The 20,000-nt window shown below is 37.7% G+C and overlaps 2 protein-coding genes across 2 annotated transcripts in view; one reads left to right on the forward strand and one right to left on the reverse strand.

Moving 5' to 3' along the window:
- pug (pug C-1-tetrahydrofolate synthase, cytoplasmic) overlaps positions 1-20,000 on the reverse strand; it is a 168,307-nt gene that overhangs the window by 96,417 nt on the left and 51,890 nt on the right.
- LOC136850859 (glutamine synthetase-like) overlaps positions 19,047-20,000 on the forward strand; it is a 6,554-nt gene continuing 5,600 nt past the window's right edge. Inside the window, exon 1 of the mRNA XM_067124892.1 lies at positions 19,047-19,268. The gene's annotated coding sequence lies outside the window, so the exon portion shown is untranslated. The remainder of the gene's footprint in view (positions 19,269-20,000) is intronic.

The following is a 20,000-nucleotide window of genomic DNA, read 5'->3' on the forward strand; positions in this document are numbered from 1 at the left end:
CTCTTCTAAAACTCCACCTATGACGGTGACCATAATCGTTGCGACGCCAGATTCTCTCAAGATATCACAGTTGAGTTGAGAAATATCTTTCTCAACTCTGCCCTAAAATGGAAAACTGCAGTATCTGCAAAAATATAAAACTAAGAAAAATTTTGCAGATACTGCAGCTTTTCCTTGCCTTACTGCTGATTTTGCAGATACTGCAAATGGGACCCCTTAAATACTCGTGGAAAGCATTGAAGAAGAATCATTCTGAAACTGAGGTAATTTGGGTATTAGTGTTTCACGAGCCCAATAGTGGCATATCTCAATTTCGAAAATTTTGCAGACACTGCAGTTTTCCATTTTAGGGCAGAATTATATACGAGATAACATTATCGTTTTCTTGAAATGACCGAATATATATATATATATATATATATATATATATATATATATATATATATATATATATATATATTTTTTTTTTTTTTTTTTTTTTGTACAGCCCCTACAGCGTATAATCAAGGCCACCGAAAATAGATCTATATTTCGGGTCTCGGTATAGTGCTGTATGAGCCGCGGCCCATGAAACTTTAACCACGGCCCGTTGGTGGTCTGTCCTATATCGTTGCCAGAAGCACGATTATGGCTAAATTCAACTTTAAATAAAATAGAAACTACTGAGGCTAGAGGGCTGCAATCGGTTACGTTGGATGACTGGAGGGTGGATGATCAACATGCTAGTTTGCAGCCCTCTAGCCTCAGTAGTCTTCAAGATCTGAGGGCGGACAGAAAAAGTGCGGATGGACAGACCGTACTTGGTAGTTTGTCGAATGTTTGGGTCGTGCTTTGGTTTTAGAGAGAGAGAGAGAGAGAGAGAGAGAGAGAGAGAGAGAGAGAGAGAGAGAGAGAGAGAGAATAGGGGTGGGGGGAGGGGAAGGGTAGTCCACCAGTTGGCTTGTAAACAGAATGATGTTAGTGAAGATGGAGAAAAGTGAAAGACTGCATGTGTCTACCAATCAGTACAATACAAGATAATGTCTTGATAACCTGATCCCAGATATCGTCATCAGGAATTTATCGGGCCCCCCGTGTTCATTGCTGACCTTATCTTAAATAGAGCAGTAATGAAAGCGAATATATTGTTGAGACGAGCCAGTGCGTTTATTTATGTAAATGTGTATATATATATACATATATAAATATATACACACATATATATGTATGTATGTATATATACATATATTATGTATACATATAGACAGATAGATAGATATACGTATGAGATTGTACTCTTCAACATTCCTAACATCGCTGTTATGACTTCGTCGTCTCATCTTGTGACATTTAGTCTGGCTGCGATATTTTGGATTGTAAATAAGGTATTACCTTGCTAATCTCTCTCTCTCTCTCTCTCTCTCTCTCTCTCTCTCTCTCTCTCTCTCTCTCCCTTCTCAGGCAACAGCTTACCAGTCTCTTAAACAGAGCCAGGTTATACAATACAGGGCATACAGAAGAAAGAGAAAGTTCCATGTCACCAACTATGAGAGCTTCAGAAACCGAATCCCTCTGAACAGTGGTTCTCAACCTTCTTTGGCCCATGCACCCTTTCACCATATTTCAGAATGTCATTCCTCCCCTTTCCCAAAACTGTCTGCCTCAAAAGGTGCATTCCCAATAATATGCATATAATGCTAAAAAATCCTTGGTTACAATTCCCCCCCTAGTGAGGAATTCCCCCTGGGTGAGAACCACTGCTCTAAACGAATAACATTCGGACAAGCGACGGCCCCTGCGGCACCCCGCTTCCGATCAAATAAAACCAAACAGAAAGACAGTTCGTAGTGAAAAGCAGACTTTCCCGACCATATTCCAAAATAGGGATCCTATTCAGTGCTCTTAAACCAGAAAGTAAAGACAGGATTTAACAATGCTGGTCCTTGGGGGAAGACCCGAAGTGTTGGACAAAATTTACAAAAACACTCATCAACCGCGGATGCACAAACACTCGGTGATAACTGATTATTTCGTAAGCTGATTACGTTTGATTCTGAAGGCCGTATTAGTCACGGAGCCTCCTGATAAAAGGCTAATGGAAGCTATAACGCTTTTGTGAGACCCGAACTATCTGGTGATTAGATTATGGTATTTGGCACTTATTGATTGAGGGCAAAAATCCTTGGATTTATGCGATAACTAGAAAGTGAAATTATGCATACACATTAATATATAATTATACACACTCAGACTGTACTAGCAGCTAAATCTGGAGTATGAGTGTGCAAGGAGGTAGCATAGACGCAGCAATCATGTATGAAAAAGAAATGAGAATTATTACCACGATTGGATTACTGATGCCTTTCAAATTTCGTCATTCCTTTAATAAAAAAAAAAAAACAACCTTGACTGACGTTTTGGCCTAATGGCCTGGTCTGGAACCGAAGCAGGTTGAACTCTGAGACATCTCCCTCCGTCAGCACATAAACAAATATATTCGTGATTCACCCGAATATTTATGCACCATAACTGTCATCACGGTGGAATATGCCGCACTTGCTAACTCGTGTTTCTGCCATCCGCGTCTTCAAATCTTTACTTTTATGAGTTCTTCACTCCAGTTTCTTATATCAAACCACTCGGTCCAACTTGCTAAACCTCAATTTAAAAAAAACTATAATAATAAAATCCAAATGGATCTTTCTTGTTTGTCAGCCCGGGAGGTAGGTAGGGGATCGGGAGGGTAGGGGAGACATGACACATCCACCCTCCTCATGCAAAGCTGTTTGTCCGCCCCGGGTGAGGGCGGGGTAGGTAGGGGATCGGGAGGGTATGGGAGACATGACACATCCACCCTCCTCCTGCAAACCTGTTTGTCCGCCCCTGGTGAGGGTGGGGTAGGTAGGGGATTAGGGGCGTAGGTAGGGGATCGGGAGGATAGGGGAGACATGACACATCCACCCTCCTCCTGCAAACCTGTTTTTCCGCACCAGGTGAGGGCGGGGTAGGGTGGGATCAGGAGGGTTGGGGAGACATGACACATCCACCCTCCTCCTGCAAACCTGTTTGTCCACCCCGGGTGAAGGCGGGGTAGGTAGGGGATCGGGAGGGTAGGGGAGACATGACACATCCACCCTCCTCCCAGCACCAGGTTCCAGCGCAGCGTAGTGCTGGCCATCAAGCTCGTATATTAACATTTTTTTAGAAATTTATGGTCTCTTCCAGAAGACCTTTATCACAAAGAGTCAATAACCTTCAGTAAAATTTATTATCTGACCTGCACACCTCCATTTCATCTGTCCATATTCAAAAGGTTTAAAAGATTCAAAAGTCTCAGCAGCTGAGTCACTGATTAACTGGAAAGCTTCAGGAAGATTTATTAGGATGAATCACACTCCATTACCGAAACTTTTTCTTATACCAAAAAATCTTCTTCTCTTTTCTGACATCTATAATAACAAAATCCCCCATGCTACTAAAAGATGTTTATATCATATCCATAGCAAGTCATTTGATAAGTTTAATATTGGTTACCCTGGAAAATCATTGGCAAAAGAAAATAAGAGACTCTAACACCATAAAAAAAATGTATAAGACACGCACAAAGCAGTGTGATTTTCGTTCATGTTAGTGTGAACAATCATAATACCAACTGGACAAGGCTAAAAAGGTAAGTTTATTCTAATAATACACAGAAAAGAAATAGAAAGCACTTTCATTAAAAGAAAGCTCATGTACGTTCGAAAGAAATTTGTAAATCTTTGGCATTTTAAGGAAGTAAGTTTCCCCTGGGCCTAAAGCAAAGGTGTGATTCAACCCGAATAGATAAACGAGATTTGTAAATGGAGCACTGACCTCAGAGTCTAATGGGCTTTCTGCTACTCTCTCCATATATTTTTTTTTATTTGGTTTATCAGGCGTGAGTTTTTTCATTTTATATATATATATTTATGTTTTTTCATTTCTTAAATTCTACCACTATGTGTCAGTATTCGTGAAGATGTTTTTCACTCTAGATATATATATATATATATATATATATATATATATATATATATATATATATATATGTATATATTTATATATATACACATATATAAATATAAAAATATATATATACAAATAAATATATATATACTGTATATATATAAATAAAAATAAAAATATATATAAATATATATAAATATACATATATATTATATATATAAATATATATAATCTTAAGTCGCCCGATTACGACAGTACGTCCTTTCAAATTTGATAGATATCAATTCTGTAAGGTTTATGACCCGGCCTCCATAACGCAATCGGTTATCACAACCAAATAAAAATATGTCTGTTCAGTATCAAAACCATCAATATCCAATTTGTCTTTTCATCACTATACATGAGGTGCTTATCTCCTTTTGACCTCTTATCACAAACACACATACACATACATGCCAATAATGATGACATAAGAGTAAAATGGTATTGTATTGAGTAATTGCATTGTATTTTATCTGCCAAACAACAGACCTACAAATATATGTATTTGTATATATGCACACACATATATATCTTATAAATATTATATATACATATATATATACATGTATATGTATACATGTGAGTAAAATGGTATTGTATTGAGTAATTGCATTGTATTTTATCTGCTAAGCAACAGACCTACAAATATATATATTTGTATATATGCAAACACATATATATATTATAAATATATATACATATATATTTATATATATATATATATATATATATATATATATATATAAATGTATGTATGTATATGTATATGTATGTGTGTGTTACGTATACACATCCACACACACGCAGATTAACAAGCACATACACAAGAATTATTGTATTTTCACAAGAATTATTGTGTTTTCAAAACTCTCATACATACCCAAGGCTGAATCTGGGCCACTGGGTTGATGAATCCTAAGCAAGTGTGGCCACTTAAAACGGGTTAAAGTTTACAGGCATCTGATTATTTCGCGGAGAAGAAACCCAATGTGGTTCAACTTGGGCGAAGTTACGTATTTACGACTTATGACCTTGGCTTCGCACCTGTCCATGTCAATTAACCTGGAGGTTTTTAAATATTTTAACCTTTTCTTGGTGGAGTTCCCGCTCGCTTGTTTATATTGCTTTAGAATTAGCTTTCGGGGCGGGGATTACGGTCTCTCTCTCTCTCTCTCTCTCTCTCTCTCTCTCTCTCTCTCTCTCTCTCTCCATCAAGAAATTCTCTCTCCACCAAGATTTATTTCTAACTTTAGCTAAGGTTAAATCTCTCTCTCATCAAAGAAATTCTCTCTCCACCAAGATTTATTTCTAACTCTAGCAAAAATAAGGTTAACTTTCTCTCTCTCTCTCTCTCTCTCTCTCTCTCTCTCTCTCTCTCTCAAGATTTATTTCTAACTTTAGCAAAAATAAGGTTAACTCTCCCTCTCTCTCAAGATTTATTTCTAACTTCTCCAAAAGATTTATTTCAAGGTTAAAATAAGGTAACTAACTCTCTCTCTCTCTCTCTCTCTCTCTCTCTCTCTCTCTCTCTCTCTCTCTCTCTCTCCCATCAAGATTTATTTCTAACTAGCAAAAATAAGGTTAACTCTCTCTCTCAAGATTTATTTCTAACTTTAGCAAAAACAAGGTTAACTCTAAGATTTATTTCTAACTTTAGCAAAAATAAGATCGACTTCCCCCAACTGCGCCCAAAAAAAAAATCACAAGAAAAAGTTTATTTCTTTAATGAAAACGAACATTACAACATTTAAAGAAACAAAAAGATGCCACTAAAGAAACGTCTTCCAAGAAAAGGGAGGTATTTAGGCCACTTGAACCTCTCACTGATTCGTCAAGGGCGAAATTTTGTTTACCAACAGGAATAAAAAAATTTATGGGGAAGAATTCTGCAGTATTCTGTCCGCGACAAAAAAATATGTCATAACTTTGATATCCTGTGTCCCTGAAGAATGCAGGATCGGGGAAAACACGATCAGTGTCAATCAGTACAAGAGAGCAACACAACGAATTTGTTTTTCATGTAAACATTCTATTAAAATGTACAGCAAAATCTTTGTAATATATAATATATATATATATATATATATATATATATATATATATATATATATATATATATATATATATATATATATATATATTATGTATATTAAGTACATAAATATGTGCATATATATATACATACATATACATATAAATACATATATATGGTTAACCTATCCTGGGATCACCTGTTCCCTTATCCTACCATCATCCACAAGATTTTCAAATTCCTTTAAAAATTCCCATTCTCCGATTTCCATATTCTTCCTACTATTCCCTTTCAATTGTCTTATCGCCCAATCACTCGATTCTCGGCAGCTTACTTAAGCTCTCGCCTTTGTAAACAAACCATTACACTTTATCCCCCAAAGCCTTAAGTGACACTGCATCTGTTTTTTTTTCTAAATTCTGCCACCTCTCGTAGACAGCCATTCTACACCAACTACTTTGGATCCTCCTCCAAGCTGAACTGAATTGAATATAGAATTTAGGCCAAAGGCTGACATTGCAGAAGTTTCCCACAAGGGACGTTCAAGAGCGAAGACCAGAACAGATACATAACAAATAAATCGAAATGATTCAATAAACAGATAAATACATAAAGAGATAAACAAATTATTATTGTTTCAGTAGATGAACCCTATTCACATGTAACAAGCACACCCAAGGGGCCATTGACTGGAAATAAGTAAAAAATGAGCCGAGGTTTCTTCGGCGCAATCGAATTTCTGTACAGCCGTTACAGCGTATAATCAAGGCCACCGAAAACGGATATATCTGTCGGTGGTCTCGGGATAATGCTGTATGAGCCGTGGCCCACGAAACTTTAACCACGGACCGGTGGTGGCCTATCCTAAAGCGTTGCCAGAAGCACGATTATGGCTAACTTTAACCTTGAATAAAATAAAAACTACTGATGCTAGAGGGCTGCAATTTGGTATGTTTGATGACTTAGTGGTGGATGATCAACATACCAATTTGCAGCCCTCTAGCCTCAGTAGTTTTTAAGACACGAGGGCGGACAGAAAAAGCGCGGACAGAAAAAAGTGCGGACGGACAGACAAAGCCGGCGCAATAGGTTTCCTCTTACAGAAAACTAAAAAAAGAAACGTACCAAAACACAGATATTACGAAACACTTGCATAACAGACATAGGTGAAAGCTTCCCTTCCGTTTTTTTCTTTCCTCTACTCTATCTCCCCATACATCTCCCCTTCACCCACGCCCTTTCCCCCATCCACACTTCCTCCTATAGACAAGACCGCCTTCACCCCCACGCCCCGGGCCACGGAGGCTTTTTCCATCTACCACCGAATAAAAGGCTTAGGACCGGAAACAATGGGTCCTTTCGTTCCCCCTCACCTGTTGATTCATTAATATTCACGGATTTTAATGTTGGCGAGCAATGTTGGGTATTTTTAAACAATATATATTTGTGTTCTTTACGTTTGAGTGCGGAAGAATTTAAATCACGTAAACTTTGGAGTTATTAAAGGAATTATGATTTGCTGGTTTAAGTATGAGGAATTATTATTTACTAGTTTAAGTATGTATGAAGGGACATAGCTAATTTCATTTTATAGCTATGATTTTGGGATGCTGAAATGGAATAAATAAAACGGGTTGTTGAAATGAGCCGACTGTGTAGTATATTTGGAAGAAGGAAGAAACAAGTAAAAAATGCGCCGAAGTTTCTTCGGCGCAATCGAGTTTTCTGTACAGCGTATAATGTTGTATGGAACTCTCAGCCACGGCCAGGTGGTGGCCTGTGTTGTTGCTGGCACCATGATCAGACTAACTTTAATCTTAAATAAAATAAAAACTACAGTTGGTACCAGACGCAAGACGACCATGGCAAACTTTAACCTTCAATAAAATAAAAACCACAGAGGCTAAAAAGGTTGCAATTTGGTATGTTTGATGATTGGAGGGTGGATGATCAACATACCAATTTGAAGCCCTGTAGCCTCAGTAGGTTTTGAGATCTGAGGACGGACAGAAAAAGTGCGGACAGAAAAAAACAGCGGTGCAAAAACAGACAGACAGAAAATAACAAAATGCAGCGTCACAATAGCTTTCTTTTACAGAAAACTTAAAAGGTAAGAAATATGGAAACACAAAGATGAAATGGCAAGGATAGCTCAAGTGAAAAGACATCATAAAGAATGAAGGCTGGCTAAAAGTTCAAGATATAATATATATGTCAGGAACGAAGTGAATGGGTAAGTAGACCTTCACAGCACAAAACAGCTAGTGTAGAAGGAATATCCTGGAAGCGAGAAACTGCGCACGAGAAAGTGGTCAGTGGCGCAGTTTGTGCACGGGCTTTGAGAGTTCCCTGACCAGCCTTCGGGGTAGAATAGATCTATGAAGAGAGGCTGAGATTTGTTTTCTTAGATAATGCGGAACAGTTCCATTGCCTATACAATATGAAAAACAATGGCAAAATAATAATGATATGAAAAACCAGTTGTAAAATAACAAGGATGTGAAAAACAGCGGTAAAATAACAACAGTGACATCAAAAACAGTAGTAAAATAACTAAGCTATGAAAAACAGTGGTAAATGGCATGTTGAATGAAAAGACAAAAAAGATGATAAATGAAAACAGTGGTAAAATAACAACAATCTGGTAATGTTTGGTGATATGAGAAAATGACATCTCTTGGTACTCTTCATGGCAGTAAAACAGCAAAGCAATGACATCTTCACTCTTCTTCATGAGCTTGGATGTGAGCTGGTGGAGGCAGGAGTTGCTTCATCTGGAACTAGAAATAAGTAAAATATATAAACCAACAATGACATGAAAAATAGCGGTAAAACAACAAGAATGTGAAAAAACAGAGGTAAAATATCAATAATGATACGCAAAATAGCCATAAAACAACAAGTACATGAACAACAACAATAAAACAACAACAATGAAATCGAAAAATAGCGGTAAAACAACAACAGTGCTGTGAAAAATAGCGGTAAAATAAAAACAATTAGCGATGCAATAAAAAAAAAAATATCGGGGCAAATACAGCGACCCACAAACTGCAATACAACATCAATATACCTACTTTTCCAAGTCTTCTATTTTCTAACGATACCGAGCTAAAATTTTAAGCTCTTTACCACTTAACAACTACATGAAATAAAAGCCAATAAGAATCGGTAATACCTCTTGCTCTGTGACTGACTGACTGAGAATTCAGGCCAAAGGCCAAGCACTGGGACCTATGAGGTCATTCAGCGCTGAAATGGAAACAGAGTAGAAAAGCCTCGCAGTTGCACTATGAAACAACTGTGAGGAGAGAGTGGATAGAGAGATGGAAGAAAGAGAATATGAAAGGAGGTACAGTAAAAGGAATAAAAGGGGTTGCAGGTAGGGGCCAAAGGAAGGCACGCTGCATAGAACCTCAAGTAATGCCTACAGTGCACCGCATGAGGTACACTGACGGCACTACCTTCCTAGGGGGCTCTTGTTCTTTACGAAGGCACGCCAGGGAGAACAGTGATTTCGCATCGGGTATGGATAGCCAACGGGAATTACTCATTACCTCTAATGGATTATCTGATTATTAAACCTAGTGGCGGCCTTTGATGAGATAATTATCGCATTGATTGCTAATGACGTCTATTGACAAGGTTTTCTCTCCTTCATTCTCTCTCATTATCCTCCTTGTCATTGTACTGTCTTTGTCATTACCATGAATTTTACTCTTGGTTAATTTTAGTTACCTATTATCATCATCATCATCACCATCTTTATTTACATTCCTTTCTTGCTATTATATCATTACATCATGAATGAATTTCGTCAGTAACACCGCTTCTTTGTCACCATCATCATCATCATTATTCCCTCTTTTATTCCGTGTTTTTATGATTAGCCTTCTTCTTCACCCTTTATCATTATCATTTTCAGCAGCTTCCATTCACATCTCCCTCGTTCACCATCATCATTGTCAGAGTTGTCTACATCATGTCCTCTCGTACAACTTCCTATCACCATCGTCATTCTAATTCACTATCATCATCAACATCATCAACAGAATCACGTCATTTCTCCTCTTCTACCTTCCTGCCATCACCATCATTAACAAGAGCGCAATCTCATCTCGCAATCCAACCCGTCTACGAAGCAATTGTACAATTATTGACCCAAATTGCTCTGCATTGTGTGATTTCCTGCATCCGGAAGGGACTTTCGCATCTTCTTTTCCAAGGTTAATCAAGGAATAAGTAGCGTACAAATAAGAAAATTGTTCGGGGGACAAAGCAAATCAATTGGTGACATTGATGTGACAACCGGGCCCAGTAAGAAAAACCGAAGTTTCTTCGGCGCAATCGAGTTTTCTGTACAGCGTATCATCAAGGCCACCGAAAATGGATCTATCTTTCGGTGGTCTCGGTATAGTGCTGTATGAGCAGGTGGTGGCCTGTTCTATATCGTTGCCAGACACGACTATGGCTAACTTTAACCTTAAATGAAATAAAAGATACTGAGGCTAGAAGGCTGCAATTTGGTATGTTTGATGATTGGAGGGTGGATGATCAACATACCAATTTGCAGCCCTCTAGCCTCAGCAGTTTTTAAGATCTGAGGGCGGACAGAAAAAGTGCGGACAGAAATAGTGCAGACAGGAAAAAGTGCGGACAATAAATTGCGGACAGAAAAAGTGCGGACGGACAGACAAAGCCAGCACAATAGTTTTCATTTACAGAAAACTAACAAAAACGGTATTGTAAGTAAAGCAACGAAGATAGGCAGAAACAAGGAAGAAATAACCACGAAACGTACGAAGCGGGGGGGTGGGGGAGGCTGGGAGGCGGCCCCCCCCCTCACCATGGTAATTAGGAATCATTAGCAATCAATGCGATAATAACCTCGTCATTAATCTCCATCGGATTCAATGCATCCTTAATGGCGTCAAGTCCTTCTAACGACACAGGAAATAGATTATAAAACAGATCATATTTTTATTTATTCAAAAGACGTTTTAGGCTGATGATGATAATATTACGCCTTCAGATGGGCAGACACAACGCCATATCATACCAGAGCGAAGGTCGGAAGTCACGTGACCACTTATATTCACTTTGACCTATCTAGCTGAAGTTATTTATAATGAAAACAAATCTCTAGGAAGTGACTGGTTTGGCGTAGAAGTGGAGCGGATCTCATACAAAGGTATACTGTGTTTTTGTTGACGTTTAATTGTGCGTGTAAATATCGAATTAGGAATGAATACGTTCCGCTCCACTATTAATAATTATTACAAGAGAATTGATGACTTAATTTTATGGAAATTCAGTTATAGGAAAAGTCCATAAAGGTTCAGGGACTCTTTTTTACAGGTGCATTATTCTTATCCTTAAATTCCTTTTGATAACTAAATTCTTTGAGGAAAGCTATATCCTGATCCAGGTATAGATACTGGAATTGCGAAAATTCCTTTGTACCTTTTCTTAATTCTTCCTCATGAACACCTTAATATTCTTCGGAAGCTTGAATTTCGAATCAATGGCCCCTTTGGTGGGCTTGTTCCATATGAATAGGGTTCATCTTCTGAATAATAATAATAATAATAATAATAATAATAATAATAATAATAATAATAATAATTCCTTGAAAACCGCTGGATTGCAGAGCAATTATTCACGCTTTTGCTCTTCCTTGTTACAATATCGGTGGCCCCTTGGAACTTTCGTCGTGCATCACGATCGAGGTCCCACATGGGAAATGATCAGAAATTTGGGCCAATGGCCCACCCAGTCAAAGATGCAAATCTAAACGGCGAGAAGTGACAAAGGCAAAAACAGTGCTGTTGCGGTGCGCGCGAGATTGGAGCTCGAGCGGTGACGTCACCCAAACAAAACAAAAGACTCAGTTAATGATTGATGATAATTGAAAGGCATCCAAAGTATGCCACCTACCGCGGGCATGGGCGATGCATGATCGTCGTGCCGATGTTATCGTTGTTAGGCATCATTTTAATGCTGTTTGTAATTATGACTGTAGTGGTTCCCACACGAGAACAATGAGGAGATGATAAATTCTCTCATTTTTGTGTGGGGACGGAATGCTTAATTTTAAATATCTTATATGATGATATGCTTCATTATTATTATTTACAATGTGTACACACATTATTCTGCGATCAAAAGAATGTTTTATAACTCGGTCACTAAGAAAATTCTCCGGAGAAAAATCCTTATTTGGGGATATAATAATAATAGTAATAAATGTTATATGTGAACAATAATAAGAAAAATAAACAAATAAATCAACATTAAGAGAACACGAGGAAGTAAATAGGTCACACATTCTGAGGCATGTCAGCAAAGATCTCTGTATCCTAACAGAAGGCTTAATAGCTTTTGGGCTCATGATTTTAACTTATACAATGCAACCCTTGCCGCCATACTGCTGCTATAAAGAGTTTATAGATTAATATGAAAAGTTTATTCCTATTAGTTGCATTCTGTTATTCCCTTCTTGCATAAACGAGCGAGGAAATAAATGCTAAGAAATAATGAATTCAGTTACATTTGAACAATATAAGGTTAGTTGATTAGTTTGCTGGTGTAAATTTTTTTTTTTTCTCAAAATCAGGTTGGATTTCCTTATAAGCTCAGATGTTTTGTTACCTTTCTTCACCTGACCTCTTTGTTTTAAAGCCTGTCTCTCTCTGTCGATAACTGTTCCTTTTTTTTTTGGTCAAGCAAAGTCTGTCTCTGTCAACAATTGTTCCTTTTTTGGGCAATCAAAGTCTGTCTCTCTGTCGATAATTGTTCCTTTTTTTTGGTTAATCAAAGTCTCTGTCGATAATTGTTCCTTTTTTTTTTGGTCAATCAAGCAAAGAGTCTGAAGATCTGTCAACAATTGTTCCTTTTTTCGGGCAAAAAGTCTGTCTCTGAGAGAGAGAGAGAGAGAGAGAGAGAGAGAGAGAGAGAGAGAGAGAGAGAGAGAGAGAGAGAACTAATATGATGCACATTTTCTAGGCTGAAGAAGAGAGCGCTATGTATACAGTAATTTTCTTCCTGATTCCACAATTCGAAAAGGGAGAGAGAGAGAGAGAGAGAGAGAGAGAGAGAGAGAGAGAGAGAGAGAGAGAGAGAGAGACCAGCATGATTCACCTTTTCAAAAATAGAAAGCGTTCCCTTCTTATCAGGGCACCACAAACAAATTTCACTCCCACCATTTATTATTACCCACAATGCCATGGAAAGCACATTCACATGTCATATTCGTCACCGCCAAGGTCTGCAGCAGAGGGGGGCCGTGAATTTTCGTGGGTCATTGCGGTTTGCGGTACCAAGAATTAAGTAAGAAAACGATCATGATTGAGGGATTGGGGGTGATTTTTGGTGATCTCTCTCTCTCTCTCTCTCTCTCTCTCTCTCTCTCTCTCTCTCTCTCTCAGCTTTCTCTCTCTCCAGTTCTTATTATCCGTATTCCGTCCTCACTGTTATCTTTGATTTCTACTCTTTTAAACCTCATTATACTTTAACCTCTTTACCTGTCTAATCATAATATTGAATATTCTTCATGTCCAAAACTTTCCTCTGCAAATGCAACCCCTCCCCTCCCCTCCCCCTCTCCTCCTCTCTCTCTCTCTCTCTCTCTCTCTCTAGGGACCACAGAAATACCACCCACAGGCAAGAGAATTTATCTGGGACCACAGAAATAACAGGCAAGAGAATTTATTATTACGCCAAGATCTATAAAGCATAACCTAATAATAATTCAGTAGATGGCAATTGGGCACCGATTATAGATTACAGATTATTTTCCAACATGATAATTGAAAGGATTGTGAACTCATAAATCACTGGTTTAGTTAATTCATTTTTCCGATACTCTTCTAGAATCAATTAAGCCTCATTCCCTTCTGTATTTAACAAGATATATGTATATATATATATATATATATATATATATATATATATATATATATATATAAAATATATGTATATATACATATATATGTATATATATACATGTGTGTATCAAGTAATCAAGTATATATCTTTGATGTACAGTTTATTACTGGCCATATGCAAAGTAATAATGTCATATAACTTCTCTGATCTCCTAAGTAAGTCCTCGAACTCTATGTCTCCTTCTGTGCTTGCAAAGTATTATTTGAGTATGTATGAATGCATCAATACATAAACATGTATTGATATGAATAACGATCACAGGTATTGCAAAAAAGCGTTCACAATGCACAGCCACCCACTTTCAATTATCTACCGCTATAAATAGTATATATTCAAACCCACAACCGCAGAAATATTTTCAATCGATCAGGAGTTTATAAAAAAAAACATTGATAATACAAACAATCCGAGTTGGTGTCAGTTAAGGTTTTTTTTTTCAAAGCCATTTCATGCAAATGACACGGCAGATTTAGCAGCTTTTTTTTCTTCTGAAGGTTTTTGTATATTTATCGACGAGATGACTAGGACATCACTGCAGCTAATAGTCACTTAGTAATTAAGTAAGAAATAATAATAATAATAATAATAATAATAATAATAATAATAATAATAATAATAATAATAATAATAATAATAATAATAATAATAATAATGTTATATTTCTAAAATATATATTTATATCTACACCACTGTGGATTTTTTCACCATTTTAGTGATTCATGCTATTATGAGATTTTTATGAATAATAATAATAATAATAATAATAATAATAATAATAATAAGAAGAAGAAGAAGAAGAAGAAGAAGAAGAAGAAGAAGAAGAAGAAGAAGAAGAAGAAGAAGAAGAAGAAGAAGAAGAAGAAGAAGAAGAAGAAGGCCATCACTACTACTGTTAATAACTGCAGTTACCAACAAAAATTGCAACAATCACAATAACAATTCCCACCCACTGAAAAAAATAAGCAGTCACAGCGCTTTACTGCAATCTCAGATGGCTGAACACAATTCCAGGCAATGACAGGAACACCCCAATTCACCACACACACTCTCTCATGCCCTTTCAGCCGAAGCCATTCCTCTGATTTATACCGCAATCAAACGCAATCGTAAATCACACCAGTCATTTCACAAAAGACTATACTTGTTTCCCTCCGCAGGTGAGAGGGGCCTGGTTTTATCAAAAGCGGAAAGAGTAAAGGCAATTCGAACTCTGACATCACTTATTCACTTGTTTCCAGAGAAATGATTGAGGTAATAGGCTCTTTCCTAGACAGTGGTTCCCAAGGGTTTTAACCCGGTATGTATCATTTGAGTTTTATGTACAGCTTATAATGCTGTATGAAACTTTCAGTCACGGCCCACGAAACTCTTAGCCCGCGACACATGAAACTTTCAGCCACGGCCCGCTGGTGGCCTATGTTGTTGGTACCTATGGCGGTGCCAGAAGTACAATTATGGCTAACTTGAACCTCAAAGAAAATAAAATCTACTGAGGCTACAGAACTGCAATTTGGTATGCTTGATGATTGAAGGGTGGATGATCAACACACCAATTTGCAGCCCTCTAGCCTCAGTAGTCTTTAAGATCTGAGGGCGGACAGAAAATAGTGCAAACGGACAGACAAAGCCGGCGCAATAGTTTTCTTTTACAGAAAAATGGAACACAAACAAAAGACTGTAAATATCAAGAAGATAATGACCCCCGAGAAATATTATTCCTAAATAACGACCACCGAAAACCCTTTTGGGGGTCACCATCTAGGAAAATTCCAAGGTCATCAATTGAAAGTGATGCCTTAATGGAGTGGATGGACTTTAGACATCACACGGTCAACGAAGAATGGGTCAGCCGGAGAGTGGCCCAAATTAAGTTTCATCTGCGCGCTACGTCATTCATTTCCTAGATGTACCTGCTCATTCATGTCTCTCTCTCTCTCTCTCTCTCTCTCTCTCTCTCTCTCTTTCAACTTTTCCAGTTCTTATCATCTGTATTTTGTCCTCACTTATATCTTTGATTTCTACTCTTCTAAACCTCATTATACTCAAACCTCTTTTTCCTTTCTAATCATAATATTGAATACTCTACATGTCCACAGCTTTCTTCTGCAAGTTCAACCCCTTTTCCCGGCCAGCGCCCCCTCTCTCTCTCTCTCTCTCTCTCTCTCTCTCTCTCTCTCTCTCTCTCTCTCTCTCTATATATATATATATATATATAATTTCTGACTCACTGCTGGTATGCAAGCAGTTATTGCCCAGGTAATTCCTTGGGTGCAGTTGCTCAGGTTCCAACTTCTTTTAGACTTGTGTGGCCCAGCGGATAACGCCCTTGCTTTCTACCTGAGAGACCTGGGTTCGATCCCGACGTGAGTCAGAAATTTATTTCTGTTCCACACGTGATTGTGTGTTGATGATTTCTATACATATATATATATATATATATATATATATATATATATATATATATATATATAAAAACCTGAAGTCTTTCTTGACCGTGAGACTTCAGAGCAGAGGTGGATCTCAGGCAGCCACAAGGTACACCCGAACGGCGTAGCCACTGCGCCGGAGGGCATGAGTTTTTGCGAGGCCCTTGAGTACACTTACGAAGTACTTTTAAGGACGAGGATACGCATACGTCTTACGGAAAGTTTTACCCTTGACCAGAGATCGATTCCACGAAGGGATCGAGGCTGGAGGCTTTGGGGCATTTCTGGAAAAATCCATTGCGACTCAGTTGACACAGGAATTATACAAGGTGTTCTCAGAAGCTTAAAGGTGGTCCAGGAAGGGAATCTGGAGCTCAAAAGATCAAAACAAGAGGAAAACAATAATGGGTATCAAACGTAAAAGAAAAATAGCAATAACAGGAATGTGGGAAAAGTCATAACAGCTCAATAAAGATGATGTAGGCAACCACTAATCAGAGGGATCTTAAGTAAAATTAATTAAAAGAATAAAAGACAAAGTTAAATAGAAGAATTCAGAAATCTAACCCCAATAAAATCACGCACAAACATACAACTGAACTGAATTGAATATAGAATTTAGGCCAAAGGCCAAGCACTGGGATCCTATGAGGTCATTCAGCGCTGAAACGGAAACTGACAGTAAAAGGTCTGAAAGGCGTAACAGGAGGAAAACATCAAAGCAGCCGCACTATGAACCAATTGTTAAGAGAGGGTGGAGTGTCAGATGGAAGAAAGAGAATACGAAAGGAGGTACAGTAAAAGGAACGAAAGGGGTTGCAGCTAGGGGCCGAGGGCACGCTGCAATGAAGCTGAAGTAACGCCTACAGTGCACCGCATGAGGTGCACTGACGGCACTACCGCCCCTACGGGATACATGGAATTATATATATATATATATATATATAAAAGTCAGTAAATACTTTTGGTGGACGACCCAGAAAAACAACAACTAAAAGATAAAGAAAGTTAAAAGACACAGACTCAAATGGAACAAGAAAACAACGATAAAAAAATAAACAGAAGAAAGGAAACGTAAAGAAAAAAAAAAGATAAAAAGTGGAGCGGAAGTTTCCAAGAAGAACCATTAAAAAAATTGCTAAAAAACTGAAGGACAGGAATCAGCTGGGATGAGAAGCTTCGTTAGTAGGTCGACAGAGCATCATCCTAAAATTCCTCCAACATCCTCGGATTCTGCCTCTGTGCCAAACATTCTCAGGATTGCGTCTTGTGGTAGGAATTTATTATTATTATTATTATTATTATTATTATTATTATTATTATTATTATTATTATTATTATTATTATTATTATTATTATTAAACCTAAGTCGTGGTCAAAGTAAATGTTTGTTCGTAATACATTATTATTATTATTATTATTATTATTATTATTATTATTATTATTATTATTATTATTATTATTAACCTAAGTCGTGGTCAAAGCAAATGTTTGTTCGTAATGCATTATTATTATTATTATTATTATTATTATTATTATTATTATTATTATTATTATTATTATCGTATATACGGTATAGTGTTAACAAAAGTCTAAAATAAATGTGGGTCACAATGTCATCATTCAGTAAAGGCGAAATGAAACAGTGCTGACCAGGAAACACTATTGAAATTACAAAATAAATAAATAAATAAATAAAATAAATATTAACAAAACTAAAATAAGTGGGATCAAAATGTCATCATTCAGTGAAGGCGAAAAGAAACAGTGCTGACCATCAACATCAAATATTTATACTCATATTTCAGGAAAGACTATTGAAATTACAAAATAAATAAAATAAAATAAATATATAAATAAACGAAAACCTGAGCCCACGGAAAAACACAACCCCAAAGCCTAAAGGAAGATGCACGCTCGGAAAAGTACTATTGAGTTTTCTCCTATAACTGAGAACACGAAAGGCAGCCGACGGTGTTTACTTCAAACGTTGCCGTGGTAACTATAGCAACGGTCAAGTTAAGAGACGAAAACCACTCGGAAACCCCTACGTTTCTTGACATTTTACAGCAGGAATTGATGAAATGCATCGTTGCTAATTTCCATACCAAATAACGAGCGGAATCGAGAGAGGGATTGCGATAAAAATCGGAGAAAACCAACCATCTTAGCAAACGTTAAGTTCCCTCCTCCAAGAGACGGTGGAGTGCAGCATCACCAAAACGTCCGCTACTATCACGGCATCAGGAAGAGGACGGTGTAGTGGCGTCTGGGCACAACCATAATGATCCTACGCATTAAAAAAAAGTAGAGAGAGAGAGGGAGAGAGAGAGAGAGAGAGAGGAGAAAGTGTAAGCAATACCAATTAAATAGTGTCCCACCCAGTTGACGCTCAATTTTAGACCTTATTGCTACGACTTAACGCGCGGGCTTGCAGAACGAGTTGCCAAGAATACAATACCTAAAACATTCCCCGACACTTATTACGCCCTAGACGAAAGCGTTCCTTCCTAATTTCGAAGGACCAGTTGTCCGCATATAAAACGTCCGTCCGTTAAACGGAAGCAGCCACCAATGAGCATAACGGGCTGATCGATAAACCAGATGAAACGAGAGGAGACGAGAATATTAGCAAATCGTCGGGAGCGAACGCTGCCAGTCGGATACCTCTAATTTGCACTGCGCATGGGCACGTGACGTCACGGAGCGAATATAAAGGCCTGCTAACCTGAATTTCGGTATAGATTTCTTCCCCCATTCAATGGGAAAGCAGAGGACGGATAGTAGCAGATAGTACCCGATTGGAATTTGTGTTAATTTTTTGTTTGGCTTCAGACAGAAACGGCGTAACAAAGGTAAGGCGCTCGATATACCGCGAACGTAACGTGACAGTTGATTGATTCTGAATTGCTTGGTTGGCATTGCCCGCTGTACGTGGTTCACACCAGTCGGCACCATGTCTCTAAACGTTGTTATTTACTGCTGTATAGAGCCGTTAAAATATTCTTTCGCTAATACGACGGGCATAGCTGATTGTTCTTCGATCTCTGTCCTTATTGATAAGACTTAGGAACAAAGGTGGTACTCTGAATGAGCTGCAGTGGATAAGGGCGTGATGGTTAGGGAAGATAATATTATGGGTCTCGGCTGTACTGGTATGAAAAATCTCAAGAATTTTCGTTTTATAGGTCGGTACGTTCGTAATGTCATTTCGGTCGCGATGGGTTGTTGATGAATATGTTCATCTATTTATTTTCCTAATTTAAATACTTCTCGATATGCTTTTCAGTACTTTTCAGTAGCAGCTATACTACCAAAACGACGTTCGGTTCTATGTAGGTTTTAATTCCCGATTTTCGATAGTTATTTTAGGATTAACTGACATGCCAGTGTAGAATTAAAACCTGCCATTCTTAGGGAGGAAAAGTGACAATGTATATCAACCTTTTGTGCATTATACAGTGAATAACACTGAATTATTCGAGCCGACATTACTTTAGAATAGGAGATACTGATTTTGTGCTTTCTCTAAGAGCATGACAAAGACCGTACTAGGCCTGACAGGCCTAACAGACCATGTAGGCCTA

Source organism: Macrobrachium rosenbergii, chromosome 22 (assembly GCF_040412425.1).
Source record: "Macrobrachium rosenbergii isolate ZJJX-2024 chromosome 22, ASM4041242v1, whole genome shotgun sequence".
NCBI lineage: Eukaryota > Metazoa > Arthropoda > Malacostraca > Decapoda > Palaemonidae > Macrobrachium > Macrobrachium rosenbergii.